This window comes from Lissotriton vulgaris, chromosome 2_1 (assembly GCF_964263255.1).
Source record: "Lissotriton vulgaris chromosome 2_1, aLisVul1.2, whole genome shotgun sequence".
NCBI classification, from domain to species: domain Eukaryota; kingdom Metazoa; phylum Chordata; class Amphibia; order Caudata; family Salamandridae; genus Lissotriton; species Lissotriton vulgaris.
Genome location: NC_141687.1, coordinates 653,081,398 through 653,107,227, shown reverse-complemented (window position 1 = coordinate 653,107,227; position 25,830 = coordinate 653,081,398).

Below are 25,830 nucleotides of genomic sequence, written 5' to 3'. Positions count from 1 at the left end.
CTGGAGCGAGCAAGTATATAACAATCTAAAGATTTGCGTTGAAAAGGAAACAATAGAGTCTAAGATCACACAATGAATACCAGTGGAGAAAAAGGAAAGAATACATTTAGGAAGCGCAGAGAATATGGTGACTATGGAAGTAGTGGGCTGAGATAGCAACACAAATGAAAATGTCTTTGTAGTTGAGGGATTTGAGAGCACAGAGAGGAAGGACATCAAGAAGCTGATTTAAGAGCAGACAGTAGGAATGAGTGCTTCAGAGAACAATAGTGTAGTATATAATTAATATCTGAAATAAACAAAAGCTACAGGGACGTTATAATTAGACTCAGATTTCACTCGTACAAAACCATTGAAATTCAGCAGTAATAGTTACCCGAGCTAACTATAACTCACACACCGTAATACACTGCGTATGATCACACAGATTACACCACTCATGGAATGTATGACATTACAACGCATACATTTAAAACACATGCTTTTACAACACAGTTTTTACACCGCAACACCCTTACATTGCATGCCATTACAACGAATATTTTAAACCTACATTCATAACGCATTCCATTACATCGCATTATACCTTTACAATGCATACCATTAACACGCATACTATTACATTGCATTTAAGGTAAGTGTTTGATATTGTAGGGGTAAAAATTACTATTCCAACTCCAGGGGGTGCAACAGTAGGGTAAGTGTTGGATAGTGTAGGGGTAAAAATAACTATTCTATCTCCAGGGGTGCAACAGTAGGGTAAGTGTTGGATAGTGTAGGGGTAAAAATTACCATTCTAACTCCAGGGGGTGCAACAGTAGGGTAAGTGTTGGATAGTGTAGCAGCATGCGTTGTAATAACATGCGATGTAAGGCCTGCGTTGTAGTGTCATGCGTTGTAGTGTCATGCGTTGTAGTGACATACAATGTAATGGTTAGGTTGTAGTGACATGCTTTGTAAAGGATGTTGCAATGCAATGACTGCTTTGTAAAAGTAGTGCGATGTGATGACTGCGTTTTTAAGGTTGTTTCTTGATCTCAATGACATGGTAACACCAATGACATCTCAAATGACATTACTGATTACATCATCCACAGAGCCACGCACACACTCACTCATTCACACACCAACACACAGCCACACACTATCCCATAAAGTCACTTACACAGCCACTCACTCCTTCACACAGCCACTCACACATCCACTCACTTGCCATTATAGCTACTCACACACCTAGTCACTCACCCATGCAGCCTCTCAGCAAAGCCACTCACACACCCACCCACCCATTCAAACATCCATACAAGCACTCAGACGTCTACTACCTCACCCATACAGCCACTCACACAGTCACTCTCCATTCCAGCCACTCCCACTCAGTGAACAAATTACCCTTTCAAACAGCCACTCACTCACCCATACAACCACTCACTGACCCAGTCACTCAGCAATAGAACCACTCACAAAGCCACACATTCACCCATACAGCCAGTCACACAGCCACTCACTCACCAATACAGCTACTTAAACAGCCACTCATTCACCCACACAGCTACTTACACAGCCACTTATTCACCAATACAGCTACTCACATACCAACTTATTCACCCATACAGTCACTCACACATTAACTCACACACTCATACAGTCACTCCAACACGCACTCACACACGGATACACACAACTCACATAATATATGTTAAAAAATTGAATCACTCATTATTAATGTACAAAGTATACTAATTTCAGTTTTGTAGTACCTTAGTATATATGTTTAACACCCAGAAACTATTAGAAAACACTCACAATCACTGGGTGATGTCATTAGGCTGGCACTGCTCTGACTGACAGGGGGCTGCTACAAGGCAGCTCCTTGTCTTTCGGAGCAGTTTAAAATCAGTTCCACTGCACACATATTTGCATTTTCTGCAAGCCGGAGCTGTTTGATAGCTCCAGCTTGCAATAAGCGGAGTTATGTTTGCTTTCGCTTGGTGGGAGCTGATAAAAGCAAACAGCTACTTCTTGAGGGTGCGCATCTTGGGAGACAGCTGGAATGGGCCTTTGGGGATGGAGGTTTCCAGGGCCATCCCCCCTCCATCGTAGCATTTAGCCCTGGGGAGGTATGGTCCCCGGGGTTTCACGACGGACATCCTACATAAATTTATTTAGACCCTAGTGAGGTGGTGGTACCCGGGGTGTGGGCTGGCCCAGTTGGACTGCCAGCATATATATCTGTATAGTGCCCAGGGGAGGTGGCAGTTCCAGTGGCTGCGGGGGACATGCGGGCCCCGCATTAATTTATCTTAATTTGCCCCAGGAAGGTGGTGTGCCCCAGGGTGCACACATATTTTAAAGTGCCCCTGGGAGGTGGCGGTCCCCGGGGCTTTAATAAGCCATAGAAGGGGGGCCCTGTGCACCCCCTTCCTGTATGTATTTGCTCATGCCCCAGGGCCTGGCCCACCCGGGGACTCATCATTACAGGAGCATAGAAGTCCGCTCTTTTGTTTTCATTGAGAGCAGGAAGTCCTGTGTGTCTCCTACCGAAATGAAAAAAAATATTTTTTTGTCCTGTAGGGTCCTTATGGAACCCCCAAAAGGCCAGGGCAGGTCAGGGAAGTCCTACCCTGCCCCTTTCACTTTTTAAAATGTTTTATGGTCATCTGAAGCTGAGTCCCAAAATGACCGCCAACACTTCCTGGTTGAAGTGTTGGCAGTTAGTCACATTTGAGCACGGGGACTGTTTTTTTGTTTCTCCAAAACTACTGAACTGATTTACATCAAATAACCAAAAGCACTTTTTCTGGACCAAGTGCCATCTTTCTGACAAGTTTGGTGTAATGGCGTTCTGCAGTTTGGGCTGTAGTCATGTTCAAAATTCGGTATGGAAATGAACATTGGAAAAACACTTTTTTTGACGCCCCCTTTTTGTTGGCCCCCTCTTGATGGATCACTCCCAAACTATCCATACACTTACTATGAAAGTTTTTGGGGAAAAGTTTGTGAAGATACGTCAAGCGGTGCCGAAGATACAGGCAAGTCAAAAATGCTTCTCCTATTGAAACATGGTTTTCACTATAACTACTAACTGATGACCGCCAGTACAATATATTACCTACTCGCAGTTGCTATTAGGTAGTTATAGTTAGGACCTCGTTTCTATTCAAAAAGCCTTTTTTCTTTTGCAAATATCTTTGGTGCCGGTTGACGAATCTTCGCGAAATTTTCAAAACTAATGGGGCACCACGGTCAGCTCCTGTCTTGAAAGTTTCGGGTTAATTCATCAAGCGGGGGTTGAGAAAAAAGGGGGGTCCCAAAACGCGTTCTCCCCATGTTAATTTCCATAGGAACTTTAGACAAAGGTACAGCCGAAATACATCAAATTTGGTAAAAAGGTAGGTCTTGGTTCAGAAAACTTTTTTTTTTTAAATGGTGAAAATCCGTTCAGTAGTTCGTGAGAAATTAGAAAAAGAAAAGTTTTGATATCTGAGCACCGAGGAGGAGTCGTGACTCCTCCGAGCACGAGCTGACTTCTTATTGGCTGCCAAAACTCCAAACCAGGAAGTGTTGGCAGCATCTTGTGACTCACAAGAAAACAGTGAAAAAAACATAAAAAAATAAGAAAATGGGGCAGGGTATAAACACCCTGACCCCTAGGCCTGCTGATAGGTTCCCATCGGGACCCCCAGGGCCAAACAAAGCATTTTATTAAACGGCAAAATTCACATTGGGTGCGCGAATCCTGCAGAAATTTATATTTAAAAATAAAGTGTGGGCTCCCGTGCTTCGTTATTGTTCAGCCCCCGGGTGGGCCAGGTCCCGGGGGCAATCCCAATTTATGTAGTGGAGATGCGCAGGGGTCTCCACAACCCGGGGGACCACCAGCTCCCCGGGGCTTTGCCAATCACACGCGGGGTCACGCGGCCCTGCAGCCCCGGGGACCGCCACCTCCCGGTGGCTCTGTTATAACATGTGTGTGGGGGGACTCAAGCCCCCCACACGCCCCGGGGACCACCACCTCCCTGTGGCACTAAATATTCAAATTCGGGGGTCTGTTATTGACCCCTGGCTCCGGGGACCACCACCTCCCCTGGGGCCCTTGATGGCACTGGGGACCGCCACCCCATGGGCCAGCTTCTGCAATGTCCTGGGGGGCCCACCCCAAGGACATTGCCATTTGCTATGGAAGGGCGTGAGCATTGGGGCACTCCCCATGTTCCCCAATAGAGAAGTCAGGCTCCTGGGAATGGGGTCCCCGGGGCCAGAAGTGGCCCGAGAGGGGGGTCACACAGCCCCCCTCCACTGTAATTAAAAAATAATAATAATAAAACAGAAAGGGGAATGGGGTCCCTGGGGCCATAATAGGCCTGAGGAGGGGGGCCACGCACCCCCTCCAAATTATCCAAAAATTAAATTAAAAAAAAGTCTGGCCATGCCCCGGGGGATGGGGTCCCAGGGCCGAAATTGGCCTTGGGAGTGGGGCCACACGGCCCCTTCCAGATTCATTTTTTGTATTTTTATATAAAAGGGTCAGTCTATGGGGGATGAGATCCCCAGGGCCCCAAAAATATAAAAGAAAGGGGGCCACACAGCCCCCCCTTGTAAAAAAGTGTTTAGAAAAAAGAGTTGGCATCTAACCGGAGGCCACAACCTCTTTCTCAACCACTGGTGCATTGCCAGTTGGGGAATTAATTCCCCTTGAATACTGTAGGACCCTGGGGGCCAAATAGCCCACAAAGCACCTCCAGTATGCACCGCAGAGCTGAGTTGCAGAGAGGTGGTCTCAGGTCTTGCCCCTTTTAACACCACTCCGCAAACGTGCCTCTTGGCGCACTGCTGGTGGGGTGATGAGGTCCTCTAGTGTCCTGAGGACACAAGTGGACTTCATCTCCAAACAGCAGAGCGCTAAGTGGTGTGTTTGCATAGTGGTGTAAAAGGGGGCGTGGCCTCGGACCACTTCTCTTCAATCCAGCTGTGTGGCGCTTACTGGAGGTACCTGTTGGGTTAGTTGGCTCCCAGGGACCCTCAGTATTCAAGGGGACTTAATCCCCCAACTTAGAACACGCCAAGGGGCCCATTTGCAGAGTGGTGGAGAAAGGGGGCATGGCCTTTGTCCACCTCTCAACAATCTCACTGTGTGGGGCTTACTGGAGGTAAGAGGTAAGCTAGTTGGCCCCTGAAGGACCCCCAGCAGCGAAGGGGACTCCTGAGGGGGAAGCCGGGACCCCGTTTTAGCTGTTGTTTTGAAATTGCGCTAATAGAGAAATCTTGCTTTTAAAATTGTAAACCCTGCACAGAATTTATTTTTTACCCATTATTGCACTGTTTGCTGCTTACCTGCGCGTGCTACACCCGATCCTCCCGATTCCCCTTTACAGCCGATTTCGGGACTGTTTGGAGACGGGGAAGGACCGGTCAAACAAGAAGCCGCCATCTTGGGAGGGTGCAGGGTCGGCGGGCAAGCTGTCTGGACTCCACCTGATCTAACTACTCCTTTATAAAATGGTTGCACCTGCCCGGACGCAAAGCGGACGCGCGCAGAGGGCGCGCCAGTGGTGCGCCAGAGGCGCGCCAAAGGCAAGCCTGTCTGCGCCCGTCCACACCAGAACGCGACGGGTGCCGGGAGATGCTGCCCTGTTTACTATGAGTGACCAAGCTCTTGAGTTCTATACTTACTCAGGAGCAGCCCTGCGTGAAATAGGACTCAGCATACCCAGCGGAGCTAGCCTGGGAGGTCAGTGTAATCTCTCATTTCCGGCCACGCTGGAGGGTCCTGTATCTTGCCTCTCATGCCGCTTTAAAAGCCTACAGGGGGGCTTCCCACAAGCGACCCATTAACAGAACCCCCACAACACCAGCTGAATCTTACCCATATTCTATGTAATGTCTGCTCTCTTGTAAAACACTCTATAGAGATCTGGGACATGATCTCTACCCTCTCCCCCCGGATTTATGCTTTTTTACAGAGACCTGGCTAAATCCCACTAATATACCGGCCATTAATCTCGCCATACCAACGGATTATAAATTTATCCAACTTGACAGAAGGGGAAAGTCAGGAGGTGGAATAGGAATTGCCTTTAAAAACCATCTTAAAGTACAATGGATATCTTCCATTAGTAATGATATAATGGAACTAGGCATCTTTAAAGTGTCAGTGTCCCCAACAATTTCCTGGGATGGGGCCTTGCTCTATCAACCTTCTGGTCCCAAATCCAAATCTAATTTCTCCACGGCCCTGACAGAACTCATTGCCATGCAGGCCGTGGCTTCCAGCAATTTCATCCTTTTGGGAGACTTTAATTTTTATGGAGAGGAGGAAAAAAAAACAGAGGTAGTGAGGCTCTTCTCGAATTTGAGCGATATTGGTTTTCAACAGATGGTGTCCGGACCAACACAATCGGCTGGTCATACCCTGGACCTCATTTTAACCAACTCAGAACAACTGAGAGTATCACAGCCGCTTCCCCTTGTCTCGTCAGACCACCATATGATTCAATTTTCCCTTCAGCTTCAATTAGAATCAAAATATAGGACTAACCCTACATATAAAATCGGGAAAGGCAAAAGGCCATGGCACAACCTAACTCTGGATAATTTTAACGAAATATTTATCCAATTCTCCCCCAATATTGAGCTAAATGACCGAGACCCTTCAGCTATGTTATCTAGCTTTAATTCAGCCTTAACGAAAACATTCAATATAGTGATTCCATTAAAAAGAGTCAACCCCTCATCGAGGAAACCTTCGGCTCCCTGGTACTCAGATGAATTGAAATCCCTAAAATCCACGTGCAAAGCACATGAGAGAAAATGGAGAAAGGAAAAATCACCTGAGGATAGGAAAGTTTATAAAGCATCCCTATCCCATTATCATCAATCAATAAAAACGGCCCGATGTTTATATTTACATACTCAAATCGAAAAATCCAGAAATTCCACTAAAGCTTTATTCAACATTGTTAAAGACTTTTCCTCTCCCTTAGCATGCAAACAAACAACCCCTGAATCCCACATAATATGTGACTCTATAGCACACTATTTACTGTTTACCATTTTTTAATTGTTAATCAATTTTTAATTATTAATATGTTTTTGTTTAGAAAAATAGTTTAGTGTTCAATATTATTTGGTTATTTTATATTTATTAATTAATATTTATTGGTATTTATTGTTAATTTATTGTTAATTAATTATTTAATTGTAATTATGTTTTTAGTAATTATCAATGGGGATTTGCAAATGATGTGGTTATCTAAAAATAAAGAATTTAATTATTTTATTTAGAACAATTATTTATAAGTATGTTATATTTAACTTCTATACTATCCAACGCTTTCCCTACTGTTGGACTCTCTGGAGTGGGAATAGTAGTTTTTACCCCTACGCTATCCAACGCTTTCCTTACTGTTGCCCTCTCTGGAGTGGGAATAGTAATTTTTCCGCATTTGGGATTTGCTGCCCCTGCCTGCACCAGCGGTGAGTGTGCACCCTTGGGGCTGCAAGAGCCGGGATGCTGGGTCTGAACCACCTGGCCGGTCGCAGACTTGAAGAAGAGAGCCTGGAGAATGGTGTGGGACAATTGTGGATCTTGTGCTGTGCCCCTGCTGGGCCGCACTAGCGGGGTTGCATCGCTGCGGAAGGCTATATCGGAGGCATTGAGGGGTGACTAATGGTAGGCCACTAAGCATACCCACGACAAGCATAACCTCGCAAGTCTGCGATACATGGACCACTAAAGCAGCCCACATCCTGGTGATAAGGTACATCCTAATATCTGCTGGTCTTGCTTGGTGGGAGTGTGGATCGGGTGGAGACGCTGGTTTCCTGGACTGCTCGCTCTCCTGTGTGGTGTTGGAGGGATGCACTGCGCATGAGGAGACTGTGCACCTCCTTTAAAATCCGTGAGGCACGTTTAGAAGGGTGCGGGGTCTGTGCTGCATTCCCACCCCTGTACAAGTCTGGGGACATTACTCTGCTGAGATCCAAGGTACATTGGGACATAGTTTAAACCTACAGATCGTATTGCATCCCTACTACAATCATTGGAATGATACTTGGTTACCTGAGTGAGCACTGGACACTGGAGTTGGGCGTACTGCTTTGCTAGAGGATAACAATTGGATTGCTGAGGTGGGGCCTGATAGACTGCCACTGATGAACCTGAGCACCCATCCCACGGGGAGAGCGACATCCTGCGATCTGCTAGCGGAGCGTGGCTGGCTGAGGTATCTCATTGCACTTACCAGGACACACAATGGGCAAAGCAGACAAAACGCAACCACACCTCAATTTTGAAGCTCAGAAATCAAGTAGGAGGGGTAGTTGGCTCTCAAGGATGTCCTTGGGTCCAACTACCCCTCTCGTTACCTCCAGGAAGTCCCAAACAGTGGGATTGCTAAAATGTCTTCGGAGGCCATGCCCCCCTTTCTCTACCACTCTGCAAATGCACCTCCTGGCAGACTACAGGATCTCCTGAGTGAGTTTGGGGGGCTAAGAAACCCTCCTGGTACCTCCTGTAAGTCCTACGCAGTGGAATACCTGAGCGCTGATCGTATGCCCAGCACCCTTTCTCCATCACTCTGCAAACGTGACTTCTACTAAAGAAGCATCTTTCTGCACCTCTGACTTAGAGGTAGTTTTAATCCCCATGCCCTATTATTTACTAGGTCCTTATAGAGGAGGTCATGCCAATCACAGGGGTACCCCAACCCATAGTGTACCCTAGGGTATGTAGGTGTTTTCACTGTATTCTAAGTGTCATTTAGTATAGCACTGGCTACCGGCCTGGTTAATCAGAGTCAGTTGCCATCATGTCATGAATGATGTAATATGTGACATCATCAGCAGTGTATTTCGAGGGGCGCAAGGTATAGTTAGATGAGCTAACTATAACGGCCAAATTTCTCTGGTTTTGTACGAGTGAAATGTCCAACTAACCACAACGTCCCTGAAACCTGTGTTTTTTTCAGTGAATAGATATATATGTATCTGTGTGTGTATATATATATATATATATCCCAAACACAATTCGCCCCTGCTGGATTCTGTGACCCGTGAGGGGTGGTGTGCTGTGCCGGTGGAGCACACCACGGTATATATCAATAATCCAGAGAAAATTGACGCGCACGCTTAGGATACCATCAGCTGTGCAAAAGGTTAATGGTATTGCCTTATGATGCATTTCAAACATCAGTGTGGTCTTGATCACAAACATGGCTACAGGAAAAGCTGGTGTTTTTACAGTAGCATAAAAATAAATGAAGAACAAACTTTGCCACAAGTTGGTACAGCGGTTGCCATGTTGGACTACCATAAACAAAGTAAATATAAGTACAGTGATCAAGAATACTTTACATAAAGCGAGCTCTGCAAGAGTGTCCCCAAAACAAAATGTCAAGTGCAATGTGAAGTGCAACTGTACATGGTCATATAAAAGAAGACTAGTCTCTGAGTATTGAGTGCACTCTATATTTCCATATGAACTAAATGGCTGATGTGTAAAGGCTAGTGTCAACATATAAAAACTGCAGCGAGGGCGGACTAAATAGTGAATGAAGCTGATAATGTCATAGACATTGTCTGGTAGGAATTGGAGTAACAAATTTACACAGAATCCAATCATCAGAGAACGTGTGGAGGAGCAAAAAAATGGGCAAATTATATATTTACGTTCTCTAATGATTGGATTATGTTTAAATTGGTTGATATATGTATTTAAAATATATGTATGTATGAGTATATATGTATATTCACTGAAAAAACCATAGGTTTCACACCAGTTATAGTTAGGAATTAGCATTTAAAAAACCTATTAAATTCACTGAAAAAACCATAGGTTTCACACCAGTTATAGTTACCTGGAAATTTTACTGACATAAAACCATTGAAATTCCCACGTTATAGTTAGTTGGACTCACTATAACTTGCGCGTGCAATGCACTGCTGATGACGTCACATATTACATCACCCATGACATGGTCAGTGACCTATGGTTTTAACAGTGAATTTAATAGATTTTTATAAATGCTAATTCCTACTATAAGTCTCACTTTATAAGTACATTGGTCTACATTGGGCTACATTGGGCTACATTTGGGCTACATTTGGGCTCTAACATATATATAGCCCAATGTGGCCCAATATATATTTTTTTAAAGTTAATTTTCTTAAAAACCACTTAAGCATATATTTTGAGACATAGCAAAGGCACATCGGGCTACCAGGCCCTTCAATTTTGTAAATTTTTTTTTTGTATATTTTTATTTTTTTTGCATCGGAGCGCTCCCGGTGCGCGCCCCGGGGAGCGCGCCCCGGGGAGCGCAATGGAAAGCGTACTATTATGAAGCGCCCCGGGGCGCGCCCCGAGGAGCGTCCCGTAAGCACCATTTTCGCGAACGAAAACGCCGCGTCCGCGTGATACGCACGGCGTAAGCGCATCCGGAAGCACTCGAGCGAATACGATCGCGCAACGTAATCTTCCGACGCGCTTACGTGACGCGACCCGGGGCGTGCCCCGGGACGCGCCCCGGGGCGCGTAGCGTAAGCGCGTCGGGTCATTTGACCTGAAAATAACACTTTTCATTGGTTCATAACAGTTTTTGTTTCACAATGATGAAACCCCTGGTCATGTGACCTAAAATTAACACTTTTCATTGGTTCAGGATATTTTTTTTTCCAAATGATGAAAGCCCCCACCTTTTTTCCTTATTCTACCTTTTTGCTTTGAGAGAGGAAGACCTGTACTTATATCTGTCGAAAATGGCTACATTAGCTGCAGCTGCTGGATCTTCTGGACCACCACCACCACCACAAGGACCTCCACAACTTCACAGTGGTGGAGATCAAGAACAGGAGGAGGATGAGGACGAAGAGGAGAGTAGATTCGTCCGAGAGGACAACATAACCTACAAGCCAAAAGAGCACATCATATGGCAATTTTTTTCTATCCTGAGTGACAAAAAAAAGTAAATGCACCTAAAGCAACCTGCTTAATCTGTCATCAGGAGCTGTCAAGGGGGAATCCCAACAAGAAATACTCCTTCGGCAACCACAAAATGATTAGGCATATGCTTAGAAAGCATCCCAATAACTATTCTAGGGCAGAGGTCAGGGAACTGGCCAAAAACCCTGTCCAATCTTCTGCCAGCACCTCCCAAACTACTGTTTCCACCCCATCAGGACCGAAGTTAAGGAGACATGCTCCATCATACAAACCAACTTTTCAAATTTTCAAATGGTTTGTAAATTTTGTGGTCAAACAATTTGCTATGGTGAGCAATGCATCACACTTATTAATCGTGCTTAGGATAACCACAAGTGCCAAAGGAAATATTAATTTGTTGCACTTTTTTTTTCTCCTGTTGAGCCCTTTTGAAATGCCTGTTTTTTGTTTCTCCCCTTAAAAAATACAAAAAAAACAAAAAATGTTCAGAAAAACCCAAAAAAGAAAAAAATGTTTAAAACCCCCCCAAAAAAAAATAAAACAACAAAAAGAATAAAAAAAAACAGTTATTTTCAGAACTATCTCCCATTTATATAAAATGACTTACATTTTTAAACTCTGCCATTCTCTTTTCTCCCCGGTGCGCTCCCCGGTTCGCTCCCCGGTGCGCGTACCGGACGCTCCCCCCGCGCAAATCGAAAAAAAAAAAAAAAAATTTGCCCCGCGGGGCCCTTTTATAGCCCCCACATGAAACCTAGGGGGTCAGCGGGGTCTACTCTGCCCCCTAATGGTCTTTTCCCCCTTTCTTTTGGCCACCTCTTGTGTCTCGATCATACCGAGACACAAGATGGCAGCCGCTCCGGACCATTTGGAATGTTTACAGACACCTGAGAGCCAATCAGCTTTCCGTGCGCAAGTCGCATAGCGCGCCCGGAGCGCTCCCCGGAGCGTGTACCGGGGCGCTGCCATAGATATATATATTTTTTTTAACCTAAATTACTCAAAATCCACTGGAGCACATATCTTGAGACATAGCAAAGGCACATCGGGCTACCAGTCCCTACAATTTTGCCAAGATTGGTGGAAATCCATTCAGCCGTTCGGGCTAAAAGTGAGGTTGACCGCCCTATGGAAATTAACATGGGGAAAACGCGTTTTGGGACCCCCTTTTATCTCGGCCCCCGCTTGACGCATCCCCCCCCAAACTTTCAGGGAAGGACCGGAGCTCGAAGAGGCCATTTTGAGGAAATTTTCATGCAGATTCGTCAACCGGCGCCAAAGTTATTCCAACTAGAATTTTGAGATTTAACATTGAAAAAAATCCTAACTATAACTACCTACTGGCGACCGCCAGTAGGTAATGTATACATGCGTGTTTGTATACATATATATACATATATATACAAATATATGCACACACATACACATCCCACACTGGTATGGAAAGTATTAATCAAAGTGGTGCTGCACAAAAAATAAACAAACACAGTTGATGGACAGAATGTAGAACAATGTCATACATTCACCCCAGTACAAGGATCTGGGCCTAAATCCATCGTTTTTTTGCACTCCACACCACTCTGGGTTAGACACTGGCTATATGCAAATCAGCTCTGACCCTGTGCCTCATGGGAACAGTCCAGTCCGAACTACCAATCCATGTCTTTCCCAGACCGGAATCAAGCATCCAAGGACCGGTTTCTGGCTATCAGCCTTTATCAGCCTGGATAGCTTGACTCCAGTGGTGTGGAGAGCCTGGGACTCACATCTGAATATACCCAGCACACTCGGGGTGAAAATTGCAAAAAACACAGTTGATGGACAGAATGTAGAACAATGTCATACATTCACCCCAGTACAAGGATCTGGGCCTAAATCCGTCGTTTTTTTGCACTCCACATCACCCTGAGTTAGACACTGGCTATATGCAAATCAGCTCTGACCCTGTGCCTCATGGGAACAGTCCAGTCCACCCTACCAAGCCATGTCTTTCCCAGACCGGAATCAAGCATCCAAGGACCGGTTTCTGGCTATCAGCCTTCATCAGCCTGGATAGCTTGACTCCAGTGGTGTGGAGAGCCTGGGACTCACGTTTGAGTATACCCAGCACACTCGGGGTGAAAATTGCAAAAAACACAGTTGATGGACAGAATGTAGAACAATGCCATACATTCACCACAGTACAAGGATCTGGGCCTAAATCCATCGTTTTTTTGTACTCCACAACACCCTGGGTTAGACACTGGCTATATGCAAATCAGCTCTGACCCTGTGCCTCATGGGAACAGTCCAGTCCGAACTACCAAGCCATGTCTTTCCCAGACCGGAATCAAGCATCCAAGGACCGGTTTCTGGTTATCAGCCTTCATCAGCCTGGATAGCTTGACTCCAGTGGTGTGGAGAGCCTGGGACTCACGTCTGAGTATACCCAGCACACTCGCGGTGAAAATTGCAAAAAACACAGTTGATGGACAGAATGTAGAACAATGTCATACATTCACCCCAGTACAAGGATCTGGGCCTAAATACATCGTTTTTTTGCACTCCACACCACCCTGGGTTAGACACTGGCTATATGCAATTCAGCTCTGACCCTGTGCCTCAAGGGAACAGTCCAGTCCGAACTACCAAGCCATGTCTTTCCCAGACTGGAATCAAGCATCCAAGGACCGGTTTCTGGCTATCAGCCTTCATCAGCCTGGATAGCTTGACTCCAGTGGTGTGGAGAGCCTGGGACTCGCGTCTGAGTATACCCAGCACACTCGGGGTGAAAATTGTAAAAAACACAGTTGATGGACAGAATGTAGAACAATGTCATACATTCACCCAGTACAAGGATCTGGGCCTAAATCCATCGTTTTTTTGCACTCCACACCACCCTGGGTTATATGTATACATGCGTGTTGGTATACATATATATACATATATATACAAATATATACACACACATACACATCCCACACTGGTATGGAAAGTATTAATCAAAGTGGTGCTGCACAAAAAATCAACAGTACAATGTACAACGCGTTTCGACTGAGGTCTTGGTCAAGTGTTCATTTGATCAAATATTGTCTGTGTCATATTATGCAGTTTTGCTTCTTTTCTTGTTCCTTTTTATAACAGGCATATGGGGAAACATAGTTGATAATACATGTTTGTATTCCTATACAGTTTCTCATTTCTTTCTATATTGAATATAGGAAATGTAGTTCATATTGACTAAATTCTCCAATCTAACGAGTACGTTTACAACTCCAGTCACGTTTTTTAAACACAAACAATAGATGGTCAAGATGCTAGATATATACAACGCTAGTGGAGTAAGCTTTACGTTGAGCTATTCACAAACAATTAAGCCATTTGTAATCTGTATAACTAGAGTTTTCAACCCGAAATCAATCACACCTCATAGTGGGCCAAGGCTAAACATATGTCACATTTGGGTCAAGTGTCATATAGCGATTCTGATCAAAACAAATATTATAAATAGATTGAATACCTCTGTACACAGCAGTTGCACTTTCAACTTGATGCATTCATACTAAGACAGTTCAACGGTTTTTATAACAATTGAAAAGTGGGGGGTGGGCACAGTGAAAATAATTTTAAGCAGCTGTATAGAATTCAAAAACGTGGAGAGCCTGCAGTCGAATTGCTTAATGAAAAAAACATTTCAATCCACGAAATGAGCAAAGTGGGACTTACAAATTATTAAAACGATGATGAAGTGGCAACAAAAAGACCAAAATCTTGAAATATTAAAAATTACAGAGATTAATGAGTGGTGGGAGATAACCATTGAGCAAATATCTTGAGTCGAATCCAAAGAAGGCCGAGAATCTTTTTAATGCCAAGCCATTGTGACACAAGAGTTGAAATGTCCCAAGAAGAGGGAGAAGAAGGAATGACCTCTATAGAGAGAAAATTGAAATATTAAGAAAATATGACACAACTGAACAGGAGAAACTGAAAAAGGAAATTTGGGAACTAGAAAAAGACATAAAATATATGGATAAACAAAATGATGTGAGTCATTAATTAAATTGGAAGACCGTTTGAAAAAACCCATGAAGAAACAGTTAAATAAAGAAAACATTGGGCCGTTTCGGTGACAAAAATTACTATTTTTAATGGACATATTTACACATTTGCAAGAAGATATAAGCCACCACGGAAAAGGAAAGTCTTTGGTAGGATAATAAAACTAGTTGAAGTACAGAATGCTCTGTTTTTTTCAGGTGAAGAGAGAACAAATGGAAACAGTTCACTTGTTTAGATTGAATCTGCCTCACGCACCTCAGCTATAAATGAAGTAAGGGTGATTTCAAATTCAAGCAAGAGGAAAATCCCATAAAAGAAAAAAGGTTGATAAAAACAAAAAAAGAGTGAAACTGGTATTGAAAGCAAATAAACCGCAATGAGAGAAATTAGAAATGTCCATACTTAGTCTATCAGGAAGGGGCCACTCTGAAAATGAGGAAAACATTGTAAAGAAAGGATTGAACATCGGCCGGGAGCTGCATTTTAAATTGGTTGAAACTAAAAATGATATACTCAAAATAACATGCAAATTAAAATTATTAAAATATTGTGGCACAAAAGAAAGAAAACAAGTGATACAGAATATAAATTAGGCCAGTCTTACTTATTAATCTGTCTATACGAGATATAGAGTTATTATTACCCTGCTAAGGGGTGGATTCTCACTGGCCACAGGTCTGCCCCACTCCTTCCCATTGGATCATGGTAAATGCAGTTCAAAGCAGTCCATATTTCACAATTTTTCTTGTGGTCGCTGGAGGGTTGAGGCAGTACTGTTAACTCTAGACACAAGCGTTACTTTCTTCTGAACTCTTCAGAAGGGCCAAATATTCCTTTTGGAATAATATGATCTGCTACTGAGTGTCTGTGGGTGAGTGCCATACAGTTCCCAGGTGCAGACTCCTGGCTCTAGGAACCAATCACTCGCTCCCCAAGGGGCAGGAGCTTGTATATATATATTGCAAAGATGTGAAGTAAAACTGTTCACAGGTCTTTCTCAGTCCGTTCCATACATCATGGTAAATGACGTTCAAGCCAGTCCATAACTTACAATGTTTCTTGTGGTAGCTTGAGTGTTAAAGCACTGCCAGTGTTGTTAGCCCTTGACACCAGTGTTTCTTTCTTCTGAACTCTTCAGAAGTGCAATGGGTCCTTTTGAGGGAGTATGAGCTGCTGCTTAGTGTCTTTGAATGAGTGTCAAACAGCTTTCAAAAGAAGGACACATGGCTCCTGAAAACAATCACCAGATCCCCCAAGGGAAAGGAGCATTGTTAAGGGGTGGAGTCACCCACTGGTCTGAGGTCTGTTACAGGCCTCCTTAGTGAAATGCGGTAAATTTAGTCCAAAGAAGTCCATAACTTATATTTCTCTTTTTCCTTTCTTAATTACCATGGCCAGTTTGAAAAAAGACAGTGATGGTGAAGACATGCAGAATGTGCATTACCTCAAGAACTTAATGTAGACCAACCAGAAGCAGGATGAAGCAATCTGAGAGAGCAATCCAAATTTTGCCCGGATTTGTTCTCTGCGAGTCTAATGAAAGATCTGTAGGAGACGAAAAAAGTAAAAATTGAGAAACCAGAGAACATGAGCCAGGCTAAAATGAAGGCATTGTACCAACTGAAAAGTGATGGCTGTACAAATATAAAACCAGCTCATAAAATTGGAAACATTGTTATCCTCTCTAAAGAACAATACGTACAGGAAGCACACAGGCAATTAAATGTCAAAATATGCTACAGGAAGGGTAAAGAAAATCCAATGGAACAGATTAGCACGAACTATGAAGAAAAATGTATGAGCTGGAAGGAAAGAGGCTTTCTAGTGAAGATGAAGTCCGTTTTTTAATGATGGGAAATTCTATTATACCTACAAAATGCTGTTTGCCCAAAGTACATAAAATACACAGAATCCTCCTGACAGAGTGATAGTTTAGAGCATTGGGTAATTATTTAACAGAACATCAACATTTATGGACATATTTCTGGCACAAAAAGTGAAACAATTGAGCTAATATTTACAAGTTAAAATGGATTTCAATTACATTTACAAAATATTTCATGGAGTGAAAAGTATTAAATGAAAACAATGGATGTTGCCTCTTTGTATACATGCATAAACAAAGAGCTGGGCCTATAATCATGCAGGCTATGTGAATATGTTCTGAAATAGAGAACAACAGTAAATGGAACATACAAACACGCTACAGGAAATAACTGTGATTAAATAAAAAAAAACTATTTCTTATATGGCAATTACATTCTCCATCAAACCTGCTGAATTGCAATAGGCAATTCTTTTGTCCCAAGCTATGCCACCCTGACTATGGGATGGTAAAAAAAGGAATGGGCTTGGTCTTCCAAACATGGAAAATATTTGGAAAACATAATACATTGTCTTTTTCATCTGCAAATCTCTTTGTGATCTGGGATGGAATAGAATGAAAGAGAGCCTTTAGAAATATTTTTCCAGATCGAGTAACAATCCACACAATATTCATCATACACATTTAATAAGTTCAGAAAGTATTGCTTGTCGTGATATGTTAGACTATTGACTAGAAGGAAAATATGATACAACTATTCATAGGAAAATCACAGCAATAATGTACTGGAAGCAACCAGCCCATGACAGAAAGTTAAATTGGAGCATTCCGTATGTAGAGATGTAAAAAGAAATTGCTCCACAGTTGAGGAAAAGAATAAACATCTGCTGAACTTAAACAAAAAAGATTTGTATCATCAGGCTACCCTATGGATATTGTAGCCAAAACACAAGGTTAAATGCTCAGTGTAAAAGTAGAAGAACTATTGAAATGCTAGGCAAAATAGATACTGAGAAAAATTAAAACAGATTGATAACCACTTAAGATAATGAAATCAATCAAATTAGAGGTATTCGTCAAAGACAAATTGGTCTGTATTGAAAAATGACCTAGATCTAGCAGGAACAATAAGTGATTGCCCTCTTATGATATTTAGAATAACACCATAATTAGCTATGATTCTTACTAAGAGTCACCTTCACTAGCTTGGCAGGAAAAAAATTAATACTGCTTCTGGAATTGGCACCATTTGTATGATGTGTAAACAGGGCATTAATACACATCAATATGATGTTAATGATATAAAAAACAAAATCAGAAAACACACCACATGCAAGAGAACAGTTGTGGTGTGTGTACTGAAATGTCCATGCAATAGTAATTATGTGGGAAGCATAATATTCCAGCTTCAAAAACGTGGAGAGGCTGCAGCCGAATTGTTTAATGTAAAAAACATCAATCCACGAAATGAGCAAAGTGGAACTTACAAAATAATAAAATGATGATGAAGTGGCAACAAAAAGACCAAAATCTTGAAAGATTAAAAAAAATGGACATTAATGAGTGGTGGGAGATAACCATTGAGCAAATATCTTGAGTCGAATCCAAAGAAGGCTGAGAATCTTTTTAATGCCAAGCCATCGTGACGCAAGAGTTGAAATGTCCCAAGAAGAGGGAGAAGACGGAATGACCTCTCTAGAGAGAAAATTGAAATATTAAGAAAATATGACAGAACTGAACAGGAGAAACTGAAAAAGGAAATTTGGGAACTAGAAAAAGACATAAAATATATGGACAAACAAAATGATGTGAGTCATTAATTAAATTGGAAGACCCTTTGAAAAAAGCATGAAGAAACAGTTAAATAAAGAATACATTGGACATTTTCGGTGACAAAAATTACTATTTTTAATGGACAAATTTACTCATTTGCAAGAAGATATAAGCCACCACGGAAAAGGAAGGTCTTTGGTAGGATAATAAAAGTAGTTGAAGTACAGAATGCTCTGTTTTTTTCAGGTGAAGAGAGAACAAATGGGAACAGTTCACTTGTTTAGATTGAATCTGCCTCACACACCTCAGCTATAAATGAAGAAGGGTGATTTCAAATTCAAGCAAGAGGAAAATCCCATAAAAGAAAAAAGGATGATAAAAACAAAAAAAGAGCGAAACTGGTATTGAAAGCAAATAAACCGCAATGAGAGAAATTAGAAATGTCCATATTTAGTCTATCAGGAAGGGGCCACTCTGAAAATGAGGAAAACATTGTAAAGAAAGGATTGAACATCAGCCAGGAGCTGCATTTTAAATTGTTTGAGACTAAAAATGATATACTCAAAATACCATGCAAATTAAAATTATTAAAATATTATGACACAAAAGAAAGAAAACAAGTGATACAGAATATAAATTAGGCCAGTCTTACTTATTAATCTGTCTATACGAGATATGGAGTTATTATTACCCTGCTAAGGGGTGGATTCTCACTGGCCACAGGTCTGCCCCACTCCTTCCCATTGGATCATGGTAAATGCAGTTCAAAGCAGTCCACACGTCACAATATTTTCTTGTGGTCGCTTGAGGGTTGATGCAGTACTGTTAACTCTAGACACCAGCGTTACTTTCTTCTGAACTCTTCAGAAGGGCAAATATTCCTTTTGGAATAATATGATCTGCTACTGAGTGTCTGTGGGTGAGTGCCATACAGTTCCCAGGTGCATAGTCCTGGCTCTGGGAACCAATCACTCGCTCCCCCAAGGGGCAGGAGCTTGTATATACATTACAAAGATGTGAAGTAAAACTGTTCACAGGTCTTTCTCAGTCCGTTCCATACATCATGGTAAATGACGTTCAAGTCAGTCCATGACTTACAATGTTTCTTGTGGTAGCTTGAGTGTTAAAGCACTGCCAGTGTTGTTAGCCCTTGACACCAGTGTTTCTTTCTTCTGAACTCTTGAGAAGGGCAATGGGTCCTTTCGAGGGAGTATGAGCTGCTGCTGCTTGGTGTCTTTGAATGAGTGTCAAACAGCTTTCAAAAGCAGACACCTGGCTCCTGAAAACAATCACCAGATCCCCCAAGGGGAATGGAGCATTGTTAAGGGGTGGAGTCACCCACTGGTCATAGGTCTGTTACAGGCCTCCTTAGTGCAATGCGGTAAATTTAGTCCAAAGAAGTCCATAACTTATATTTCTCTTTTTCCTTTCTTAATTACCATGGCCAGTTTGAAAAATGACAGTGATGGAGAAGACATGCAGAATGTGCATTACCTCAAGAACTTAAGGGGTCATTACGATTGCGGTGAATCCGCATACTCCGGGCCGGCGGAAGCCACCGCCAGCCCGGAGTATGCGGATTCACCGCCGCGGACACACAAAAGACCCCCAGTCAGATTAGGATGGCTGGGGGGTCATTTTTATGACCGCCGCATTTCCACTGCGAGACTGTGGCGGAAAAGCTCTCATATGGTGGCGGTGTCTAGCAGACACCGCCAGCCATATTAGGATTTGAATTTTGTAATGCCTTTCTGCGGCGGCAATGCCGCCACAAAGGGGCATACGGTCTTTTCTTTGGGGGCCCATTGAGGGCCCCCGGGTGAAGGGGGGTAGGGGTGCACATGGGGGGTACCTGTGGTACCCCCCTGCATTTGCATGCACAAAGCGGCAGGCACGGCGCGGTGCCTGCCTCTTTGTGCATGCAAATGCACTGCTTGCATTTTTAACAATGCGGTGAGTGCTGCTTCAAGCAGCACCCGCCGCAATGTTAAACATACAGGATGTGACCGCCAGGGTGGGGGTCACATCCTAATTTGTAAGGAGTGACCGCCGCTGCCCCTGCGGACGGTCCCTCCTCCTCTGGGGTGGCGGACAGAACCAATAGGGCCCTATTTGTAGACCAACCAGAAGCAGGATTATGCAATCTGAGAGAGAAATCCACATTTTGCCCGGTCCATACTCATGCGAACAAAATGGATTTGTTCTCTGAGAGTCTAATGAAAGATCTGTAGGAGATGAAAAAAGTAAAAATTGAGAAACCAGAGAACATGAGGCAGGCTAAAATGAAGGCATTGTACCAACTGAAAAGTGATGGCTGTACAATTATAAAACTAGCTCATAAAATTGGAAACATTGTTATCCTCTCTGAAGAACAATACATACAGGATGCATACAGGCAATTAAATGTCAAAATATGCTACAGGAAGGGTAAAGAAAATCCAATGGAACAGATTAGAACGAAACATGAAGAAAAATGTATGAGCTGAAAGGAAAGAGGCTTGCTAGTGAAGATGAAGGTCGTTTTTTAATGATGGGAAATTCTATTATACCTACAAAATGCTGTTTGCCCAAAGTACATAAAATGCACAGAATCCTCCTGACAGAGTGATAGTTTAGAGCATTGGGTAATTATTTGACAGAACATCAACATTTATGGACATATTTCTGGCACAAAAAATGAAGCAATTGAGCTAATATTTACAAGTTAAAATGGATTTCAATGACATTTACAAAATATTTCATGGAGTGAAAAGTATTAAATGAAAACAATGGATGTTACCTCTTTGTATACATGCATAAATAAAGAGTTGGGCCTATAATCATGCAGGCTATGTGAATATGTTCTGAAATAGAGAACAACAGTAAATGGAACAAACACGCTACTGGAAATAACTGTAATTAAACAAAAAAACTATTTCTTATATGGCAATTACATTTTCCATCAAACCTGCTAAATTGCAATAGGCAATTCTTTTGCCCCAAGCTATGAATTCACTACAACGGAGCTCCCCACCAACCTGCTGCTAGGCTAATCTGCCGTACTTCCTCATGCCACAAATGGTGGCTGAGCGTTAACGCAGGGACGGGGAAGCTCATGAAGCCCTGAATTAGCATGCTTCGAGTTTTTTCCGATCATCACGGAGCAGAACACGTTTTTATTGAAATCACTGATTTGTGATTTCACCACTACCAGCAGGCGAGGGTAGGATACACCTTAGCGTGTGTAGACCTCCCAGCCTACTTCACACTGGTCCTGAAGAAAACCTCTATAGTCACACGAAGGTTGAAACATGCAGACCTTTTTTTAAGAAAATCACCACCACTTCTTTTGACACCACAGCCTACCTAATTAGGCAAAGGTGCCACATGTAATTACTTTTATTTGTTGTCCAACCACTCCAGAATAAAGTGGGTAGTGTTGTGACAACTTTTAACCACACTTTTACCTACCCTTATCACATATAAACAAAATAACCAGCTTCACTGTAATCAGGTGTCGAAGCACACCTGGATGGCGTTCGGCTGTCCGGGTGGGACCCCAATGATGAAGCATGTCACCAACCAGGTTAGTGAGTGAGGGGTCTTCTAACGACAAAGGACTGTCCCAGACCGGGTTGCAGGGCTTGCACCTCAATACCATACTAATGTACAGGTATTAAGTACAATCAGTAGTTACTCCTCCATTTGTTTAAGCGGAGACAGGAAAGAGACATAAGACAGATAGAATCTAGACTAAAATCGAAATCCTTAGTACAGACTTATCACACTATTGTATCCAAACTAAAACTGGCTCTAACAAGCTTCTAAATCTCCTGTTCGTAATATACTCCGCTGTCGCGGGAAGGAAAAAGATTACCTTTTATTGATTAACCCTCACACACCCTATTGGTGTCATGCTTCATCATCGGGGCCACGCAGACTCCTAAAGGTCTGGGTGGGCTCGACCATCTTTCAGGGAGCTCTTAGGAGATATTGGCCAGGGGGGTTTAAAGATTAAAAATCCTATTTTTCCCCAGGTATCCCTTTATTTGCGGGGACACAATGGATATTAAAAAATGAAAACGGGTCTTTTCGGAGTTAATGGTCCTAGGAACCTAAAGGTTAGCCAATATGTTTCTGCCCACTTTGAATTGCCAAAAAATGGTCAGGGGCTTTCGTCAGGGCTAAAAACATGAATGTTCCCTCCCTGGTATTTCAAAAAGTTGACCTATAATTCAGATTTATTGAAGGTACAGATAGCTGTTCCCTTTACCAATACCAAAACTTCCGATATTTATCACAAAAAATCTTTTTTCACAAAAAATATTTTTTCTCAGTACAGAGAATATTTTTCCTCCTGCCTTCCATATTGGAAAAATTCCACCTATTTGGAGAAAAACGGGAAAACAAGGGGGAAGGAAAAACACGGGAGAAAAAGAAACACAAAGACTAAACATCAATATTCAAGTGTAGTCTTAAAGTGCCACTCCAATCCATGCTTGAGTGCACTTTCCAAAATCATGCATGGTCAATTCTATTGTTTTCTCAACCATATGAACCAAAGTGAACTAAATTCATTCGAATCACCCAACTTGGGTGTAGTGCATAATAGCACGTTGTAACAAGAGTCCTTATTGTAAGTGGGAAATAAATACTTGTTAGACCGCCATCAACATTATTGTGTTTATAGCACCCAGTCGTGAGTATTTTCTTTGACATTGTCAAGTAACATTTTAAAAGAACATTCTGGGGGGCGTGGCCAAGATGGCGACGGAGTAAGACGTGCCTGCGAGCTCCTCCGGCACCCCGAGCCCTTCATAGCCTTGAGTAGCTTTACTGGGGCTATCTCAGCTCCGGAATCAACTTTCTTGGGGTTACTAAGGTGCCCTGAATGCGTTTGAGCCTTTTCCCGACGAGCTACGACCTAGAACGGCGGACTTAGCTGAGGTGTCGAGGCGGTGACGCACGTGCGGCCTACATTACATCGCCTGGAGTGCATCGGCTCATAGCCCGGGGGACCCTGGGTCACAGCGAATTGCAGTGTGGAGCGATCGCACTGCGGGACCCCCCGACTGGGGCCATCGCGAACTTAATCTGCGCCCCTGTGGTTCTTCTGGCTAACATCGCCCGGACGGAGGTGGCGAGGAGGTGCCGACCTGTCTGGCGTTTGCTGGACAGCGCAGAGGACCGAGAGGAGAAGAGGTGCTGATCCGTCCCTACCCCTTATAACCCGGGGGCGGACCAACAGACATTAAGAGTATGCAGCGATTGCTATCTTCTGTTTGCCCCGGCATCCCAGTGACGGCAGAGCAGAGATCTCGGAAGGTGCGAGGGAGCGCGGCCTGATATCCCGGGACACTCCTGCTGATCCACAAAGTGAGCGGGGGCTGGCCGAGGCTCCCCATCATGGCGACGAGGAACCGCATGAATAGGACTGGGAAGGACGGCCCCGGGAAGGAAAAAGATTTCCTTTTATTGATTAACCCTCACACACCCTATTGGTGTCATGCTTCATCATCGGGTTCACGCAGACTCCTAAATGTCTGGGTGGGCTCGACCATCTTTCAGGGAGCTCTTAGGAGATATTGGCCAGGGGGGTTTAAAGATTAAAAATCCTATTTTTCCCCAGGTATCCCATTATTTGCGGGGACACAATGGATATTAAAAAATGAAAACGGGTCTTTTCGGAGTTAATGGTCCTAGGAACCTAAAGGTTAGCCAATATGTTTCTGCCCACTTTGAATTGCCAAAAAATGGTCAGGGGCTTTCGTCAGGGCTAAAAAATGAATGTTCCCTCCCTGGTATTTCAAAAAGTTGACCTATAATTCAGATTTATTGAAGGTACAGATAGCTGTTCCCTTTACCAATACCAAAACTTCCGATATTTATCACAAAAAATCTTTTTTCACCAAAAATATTTTTTCTCAGTACAGAGAATATTTTTCCTCCTGCCTTCCATATTTGAAAAATTCCACCTATTTGGAGAAAAACGGGAAAACAAGGGGGAAGGAAAAACACGGGAGAAAAAGAAACACAAAGACTAAACATCAATATTCAAGTGTAGTCTTAAAGTGCCACTCCAATCCATGCTTGAGTGCACTTTCCAAAATCATGCATGGTCAATTCTATTTTTTTCTCAACCATATGAACCAAAGTGAACTAAATTCATTCGAATCACCCAACTTGGGTGTAGAGCATAATAGCACGTTGTAACAAGAGTCCTTATTGTAAGTGGGAAATAAATACTTGTTAGACCGCCATCAACATTATTGTTTTTATAGCACCCAGTCGTGAGTATTTACTTTGACATTGTCAAGTAACATTTTAAAAGAACATTCTGGGGGGCGTGGCCAAGATGGCGACCGAGTAAGACGTGCCTGCGAGCTCCTCCGGCACCCCGAGCCCTTCATAGCCTTGAGTAGCTTTACTGGGGCGATCTCAGCTCCGGAATCGACTTTCTTGGGGTTACTAAGGTGCCCTGAATGCGTTTGAGCCTTTTCCCGACGAGCTACGACCTAGAACGACGGACTTAGCCGAGGTGTTGAGGCGGTGACGCACGTGCGCTGGTGCGGCCTACATTACATCGCCTGGAGTGCATCGGCTCATAGCCCGGGGGACCCTGGGTCACAGCGAATTGCAGTGTGGAGCGATCGCACTGCGGGACCCCCCGACTGGGGCCATCGCAAACTTAATCTGCGCCCCTGTGGTTCTTCTGGCTAACGTCGCCCGGACAGAGGTGGCGAGGAGGCGCCGACCTGTGTGGCGTTTGCTGGACAGCGCAGAGGACCGAGAGGAGAAGAGGTGCTGATCCGTCCCTTCCCCTTATAACCCGGGGGCGGACCAACAGACATTAAGAGTATGCGGCGATTGCTATCTTCTGTTTGCCCCGGCATCCCAGTGACGGCAGAGCGGAGATCTCGGAAGGTGCGAGGGAACGCGGCATGATATCCCGGGACACTCCTGGTGACCACGAAGTGAGCGGGGGCTGGCCGAGGCTCGCCATCATGGCGACGAGGAACCGCATGAATAGGACTGGGAAGGACTGCCCTGGGAAGGGTCCATCCGGATCGCCCCCCAGCTCTAGCAAGTCCCCTGCAAAGGACGACGGGGATGGCCCAGTCACGAAGGCCTTCCTGATTGATCTTTTTGCGTCCATCAAGGACGACATCACGGAGCTGAAGTCACAGCTGGCCTCCGATTTGCGCGAGGTCCGCCGAGATGTGGATGGCATCGGAGAACGGGTGGCGACCCTGGAGGAACACGATCTAGG